Source organism: Tupaia chinensis, unplaced genomic scaffold (genome assembly GCF_000334495.1).
Source record: "Tupaia chinensis unplaced genomic scaffold, TupChi_1.0 Scaffold000054_1, whole genome shotgun sequence".
NCBI classification, from domain to species: Eukaryota; Metazoa; Chordata; class Mammalia; order Scandentia; family Tupaiidae; genus Tupaia; species Tupaia belangeri.
The window spans coordinates 3,625,225-3,632,173 of record NW_006159512.1 but is presented as its reverse complement, the minus strand read 5'-3'; positions in this window follow the sequence as shown (position 1 = coordinate 3,632,173).

The following is a 6,949-nucleotide window of genomic DNA, read 5'->3' as shown; positions in this document are numbered from 1 at the left end:
GACTTGCTTTGGTAAATATAGCTGTATGCCTCTGAAGCGTGGACTTGTGTGACTTGTGTTTTTGTCCTCTCAGAGTGTTGTCCTAAGACCACCATGCTATGTAGAGGCCAGAGATAAATACTACTGGAGAAAGAGACCCAGCCATTCCAAGTGTTCTAATCACTAGGTCCCAGGTGTGGGGTGAGGCCTAGCTGACCCTCCAGTTGAAATCAGCTGGAGGCCAAACCAGTTGAAGAACCACGTTGCTGACCTACAGAATTACGAGAAATCATAAATCGCTGTTTAAGCCATTAAATTTCAGGATAGCTTGCTACCTAGCATTAGATAATGAATGCAATCCCCCGAATGAACGGTATGGCATGTTGGCTATTGTCTCATTGGTGTCTAAGGTGAAGATTTTTTTTCAAGTACTTATTTACTCTTTTTAAAATGTCACCTTAATGTCATTTTTCCAATTTATTCAATCATTTAGTCACTATATATTTATTGATTTTGTCAGATGCTGGACTTAGACAAAAAAAAAATCACGGTCCTTCAATAAACTTAGTGAAAGAGTTAGGGAAGGAAAATCCAATTAAAATAGTGTGAGGATTGCTATGACAGCGGTAGGGACAGGTCCTTTCAGGAGCAAGCAAGAACACACACAGATACAATGTTTGTTAACTTGCTGCTATGTACCAAGATCTGGCCGAGGTCTTGGAAATACCATGGTAGATGAGATAGAGAGCTTACATTTAAGTGAGAAAGATGGATTTATATACAAGTCAACAAATCACAGAATTTCTCATGTGATAAGAAAACAAAGGAGATAAGGGATAGAGCAATGTAGGGAGACACGATTTTGGAGAAGGTTGATTAGAGAAGATCTCTCTAAAAAGAGGACATTAGAACTGAGATGCAAAGGGGAAATAAGTTCTTGAAGAGTGGTCAACAAGTGCTATGTGTCTGAGCTTGGAGTGGAAGAACAGCACAAGACCAGTGAGGCTGGAGATAAGTGAGCTATAACTTAAGTACCATTTCCACTTATCAGACTGTTAAAATTTATCTTTGATCAAAATTGGGAAAGGACATTAAAATATATATTCTTATATACTGCTAAAGGGGCATAATTCTGTCTTTTGGGGGAATTCTTTAGTAGCAGATATTAAGATGCAATCCTACTTCTCAGGTTATCGTCCCTGGAGGCATCTTTGCTCGTGTGCACAAGGAAGTTTATGTATCATTGTTTCTAAAAGTGAAACAGAAGCCACCTAAATGACCATCATCAGTAGAATGGCTAAATGCTCAAAAAGTATTAGCAGGAATTGGGCAGTGGTTAAAAAGATTAATTTGTTTTTATATTATGTTCACATCTAAAGAGTGAAGTAGAGGAGAATAGGGTTGGAAAAGTGTTGAGAGATTCTAGACATGATAATAATGTAATTTTTGTAAGATGCACTCATTGAAGTACATCGGTACCGGAGGATATCATTATTTCTTTGTCCTCCGTTTGGCTAAACAGTTGAATGCTGAATGCTGTAACCAGGTATTTTTAGATTCTTAAGAGACAAAGATTTGGTTCTCGCTTTAAAAAAAAAAAAACACTTTTAGGGTTGTGCAGCACTTTTGAGGCTTCAAGTAAAAATTACAAACCTCTTTCTAGAAGAACATACAAAATGTATTATTTTTAAAAATTCATAAAACCTTAATTTTAGAAGAAATTTACATCCACAACAAAATTGAATGGCAGTATAGAGCTCACACACGCTCTTGCCCTCACGCATGCCCATCTTCCTCTACTTTGGACATCCAGTACCAAAGTAGGACAGTTTTTATAATCATAAACCTATACTGAAACATCATTATCTTTCAAAGACCATAGTTTATTGATGGAGATCCCCTCCCTGAGAAGTGTATGTTTTACATTCATTTTGTGCTCACCTGGGGAGTCATTTAGGTTCCCTGAAGTCGATCATGGAGCCTCTGGGAGCCAAAAGTCTCACCTGGGGATGCATGCAGGGCTTAGTCACTGGTAATTTTTTTTTTTTTTTGAGAAGTTTTTTTGCTATGGGGCACATGCATTCACCAGAAAGACAGAGACAGAGAGACAGAACACTGGAAATCATCCCCCGCGGGGAATGTCCACACTACAATCCCTTCTCCTCCATTCTCCTCTCAGGATCTTGGGCGAACACACACGCCCCATGTAAGTTTAAGCCACTGGGTCTGGGACTCAAACCGCAGTTGCCTACATGGGAGTCCAGTGACATAGCCATTACGCCAACTGCTGGTCCCATCACCTGTAATGTTTTTAATGAACGAGGCCAGACTGCAGGTACATAACCTTGTGTATCTTGCTTCTCCTAGATTCCCTTGGTCAGATGTGAGCATTATCTCCATCCAGGGCATCTAGGTTGGAAACCCAGGAGGCATTCTCCACTTTGTGCATAGCATTCATTCATTATGGAAGTGTACACACTCTCTGTGGTGAACATCATACTAGCTCCTGGAATGCCAAAGTGTACAAGGGTTAGTAACCGTGACTGGATCCCTTCATGATTTAGAGTTTTTCATAATCTCATTCCAGCTTTGTCTTCATTTCCCATAAGCCTTTTTCCTGCAGCCTAGAGGCGCATTGCTCACTCCTCTCTGTGCCTTTGCTCACACCTTCCTCAGTGCCTGTAATACCTCATCACCATTCCCCACCCAGCCCCTTCTACTTTCCTAACCTTATCTTTTTTGTTTGTTTGTTTTTAAGATTCTATTCAAGTCCCATCTCTGGGAAACCTCTGACTACCGTATAGCCAAGAGAATACTGAGAAGAATATTTAGAAGCATAAATGAGAGTGATGTATCTATCTAGAGCTTTACTTAATATTTTAAAGTGAAAATCTAGATTCAAAATTGTGTGTGTAGGACACTTGTCATATACTGTAGCTGTTACATAGTCTATATTCTGTTAAAAAGTATATCACTAAATTACCTAAAGGAAATGTGAGAAAATGTTATGTAAGTTTGGTTAAATGACTTGTTCACAGCCATACTATCGGTAAATTCCAGAACTTACGCTCTAACCCAGGTACTCTGGATGACACGATTATGGGTCATTGAAAGGGTGATTTTGTTGTTGTTGTTGTTTTTAAATAATTTCCATATTTTCTATAAGGAGCAAGAACTTTATAATCAAGAAAAATATTTATTTACCTATTTCATTTTATTGTATTAACTATAGAAGTATGCATCTATTATTCATTTGTTAAGCTGGTAGCTGTACCCTTTCTTTCTCCCCATTTCTACCTCTCTGCCTCAGACATTGCCAAATCTGACCATTCTTAAAATCATAATCTTTTTTTTTTTTGAGAGGTTTTCACTATAGGGCACATGTGCTCGCCAGACAGAGAGAGAGAGAGAGATAGAGACAAAAAGCGAGAAATCACCCCCCAGAGGAGATGGTCACGCCGCAATCCCTTCTCCTCCATTATCCTCTCAGGATCTTGGGCACGTACGCACACGCGCCCGGCGTGAATTTTAAGCCACCGGGTCCGGGATGCAAACCGCGGTCAACTACGTGGGAATCCACAACATAGCCATTACGCTAACTGCTGGTTCCCAAATTGTAATCTTTTATATGTTGTTTATTGATTTGTTCTAAAAGTTGAAAACAAACAGCATGCACATTTAAAAAAAAAAAAAAGACCATAGTTTATCTTAAGAGTTCACTCTTGGTGTTATACATTCTCTAGGTCTGGACAGGTATTCCCCATTGTAGTATCATACAGAATAGTTTCATTGCCCTAAAAAGTCTCTGTATAGATTTTAAAATATGGTCTCAAAGGATCTCTGGCCCCCCAAGTCCTATCATTGTCTCAGATCTAGAGTCTGGACTTCAGGAGAGCAATTCCAGTCTGGAATGACTTCCTTTATCTTGCCACTGCCTCCCCAATGCTAGACGACAACCAACTTTCGCTCGTTGAGCCTCGTGCTGGTGTAGACTTGGCATCTACACGGACAGCTTCCACGGCTCTCAAGGAAATGGCCACAAACTCAGAACAATGGACTTTTCTCTGATCAGCTGTAGCCCTCAGCAAGACCATTTTCTTCATGAACAAGTAAGTTATTTATTAGGCCTTCCAGATAATCATTTGAACTCTATCTGCAGGGCTTGAAAACACAAAGCCACGCTATTTCTCCTTTACTTTGAATTAATGACATTAATTAAACTCTATGAGATCCAAGTTATCTCCAACTCATTGACACCAAGAAAAGGTCATCTAAGTCTATTTAAATGAGAACCCAAAACTTATAGTTTTATCAGTATTTTTTCTTGAAAATAAAAATTAATGAAAATGTGTTTTTGCTCATACATATTAATTTTAATTACACTTCTGTTCTATTTCTTAGACCTAATAAAGAATGAACCATGTTATTTTCCTGTGCAATATTTGCACTTCATTTTACAATCAACTTGCATCTTATTGTATTAACACGTATTTGCAAGAAGAGAAAGTGGGTGAAAACAGTAGATATGCCTTTACAACCAAAGCTGGAAAGGGGCCAACCAAAGGAAAAAATAACTCACAGTGGGGGGGCAAAGGGATTTGGGGATCCCAGAGTGGGGCAAAAGGTGGGAGAGGAGGAAGGAGACTGGATACTTTCAGGCTATGTTGATCTGTGCCTCTCTGTGCAACTTAATGAGTAAGGAGGTTCAGACAGTGGTACTTTTAGCTATATCTGTGCTGGAGAAAATATAGGGACAATAAGAAATACCTAGAAGGAAAAGTGTTTCTATTTCATTTAGCCGCTTCATAATCTATGCTGCTGAGCTTTACGAGAAAACTGAGACTGAGAGCAAAGCAAAGGGAAAACTCTCCCTATAGAAGAAACAATCTTCATTCTTTCCTTTATGCACGAACCTAATGATACTTGAGCTGGCGAAACTCAATTACACCACTATATGCATTCTCGTGGCACTCATAGCCGAGGACTCTGAACCACAGCAGTCCCAAGCTCCTCTAGGATGTCCCTAATCACAACACCATGGCAGGTTTCTTGCAATGTTAATTAAGATGCTGATAACCAAAGTGTCTGATCAGCTATCCTAGACTGGCCTCTGAGTTAGAACAAAGAGTCTGCAAACTCATCACATCCTCTGTGAGTGGTGCCATCATTAGTAAACGCATGCGGTTTTAGGAGTCTTCAAAATAAATAGTACTGTGGTTTAACAAATGACCCCTATTAAGCTGGAATGTTTTCCCGCTGGCCTGTCTGCTCCCCATCATTCCAGATTTCCAGCTTTCCCAGCATCCAGCAGTATCAGAGTAGCAAGAGGCTTTGAACTCAGAAAGACCTACCCTCAAATTCAGGTCCTACCACTTGCTAACTGTCTGCCCTTGGACAGTTCACTCATTCCCTTTGAGTTTCAGTTTCCCTATCTGTAAAATGAGTGCAAGAAAAACTCCTACACGGGGTTGTCGTGAGACAGAAACAGGTGATTTAGATAAAGCCCAGGGTGTGTTAGTAGACACTGAATAAAAGTCATCCCATGATATACTCATGCACACACACACACACACACACACATTTCTTTTCCTTATACGTACTCAGAGTGGGCGACCATTTGGTATTCCATTACAATCGCCCTATCTTAGAGGCATGACAATAAGAGAAAGTACAAGGATTACATAACTTTCCCTCACCAGCTAGGGGGAGAGAGCAAGACACGCATGAGGGAAATAGCGCTGCAAATACTGAGAAAGGGTCTCAGGGTGGGAGAGCTTTGTCCTGGGCCAGTACTTTACCAGTTAACTCAGAGTTGCATCAGTCATGTTGCAACATTCTCAGCAAAACAGGAAAGTCCACCGTATAAATGGCACAGGTCCATAATTTGGAGGAAAGAGATGTAGGGGGGAGGTGACACAAAGATGAAAGTGTCCATTCTTTTTTTTTTTTTTTTTTTTTGAAGAGGTTTTTTGCTATAGGGCGCATGGTACACTTGCCAGACAGACAGAAAGAGACAGAGAGACAGAAAGTGAGAAATCACCCCCCATGGGGGATGGTCACGCCACAATCCCTTCTCCTCCATTCTCCTCTCAGGATCTTGGGCACGCACACACACGCGCCCAGCGTGAGTTTTAAGCCCCCGGGTCCAGGACGTGAACCACAGTCGACTACATGGGAGTCCAACAACGTAGCCATTACACTAACTGCTGGTTCCAAAGTGTCCATTCTTTTATAAAACCACAGCTGAAAACAAAATGATGGCTCCCAGAACATTTTTTTGAAGCATCCCTTTTTTAGGGACAAGAAATACACACATGCACACACACACACACACACATGTACACACACACATGTGTATATACACACATACATTTATTATTTGAACATTTTTGAAGTAGGTTGTTGTACAAAAAGCTGTACGTATTTAATATATGCAGCTTGAGAAGATTGAACCTAAGTAACTACCTGTGAAACCATCATCACAATTGATGGCATAAATCCAACTTCTGAAAGTTTCCTCTTTTTTTTTTTTTTTTGGTATTAATATTATTTTTAAGAGTCCCTATCCCGTTTGTCAATACTTCTGAAGTGGTTCTGAGGAACCTCAGATTTCTTTAAAGCTCAGAGCTCAGGGATACGTTTCTCAGAGAAAGAAGCCGAGGTGAGTCATCATCCGCCTGCCCTTCCCTTCTAAATAAAAATCCAATTAAAAAACAAAAGATATGGGTGCCACACTTGCCTACTTCACTGTGTCAGGAAGCGGACAGACAGATGCCTTATCCGTAGTTTCAATCTTGGACAACTTTAATAAAATGTTTTTTCTCACACTTTCCATCTTTTAAAAATATTCCCATCTAATAATATTAGACGTGAAAAATGAAAGAAAAGGTTACAACTGAAGTCAAAGGAGAAAGCTTTTAGACCTACTCTCTTCCTAAGAAAAATTTTCATTTAAGCATGGTTTAAATGT